This window comes from Camelus ferus, chromosome 32, assembly GCF_009834535.1.
Source record: "Camelus ferus isolate YT-003-E chromosome 32, BCGSAC_Cfer_1.0, whole genome shotgun sequence".
NCBI lineage: Eukaryota > Metazoa > Chordata > Mammalia > Artiodactyla > Camelidae > Camelus > Camelus ferus.
This window is the reverse complement of record NC_045727.1, coordinates 7,115,584-7,115,878: the sequence shown is the minus strand read 5'-3', so window position 1 is coordinate 7,115,878 and position 295 is coordinate 7,115,584.

Here is a 295-nt window from a genome sequence, read left to right as displayed (position 1 = left end):
CGCCCGCCGCCGCCGCCCGGAGAGGCCATCAGCTGCTTCCCGTCACATGGCGGCGGGCGCGGGCGGGGACGCGCGGGGGGCGGGGCTGGGGGGACGCGAGAAAACCCGGCGGCCGGGCTGAGGGGAGGTGGGGGCGCGGGCGGGGACTGGGTGGGGGGCAGGTGGACGCGAGCGGGATCCGACCCGGGGCGGGGAGACCGGAGCTGAGGGGGAAATCACGGGTGTGCGGGCAGGAGGAAAAACTGGGGGGTGGGGGAAGCGGAGCTGAGGGGAAAATGGGGGAGGAGGGCAGGTG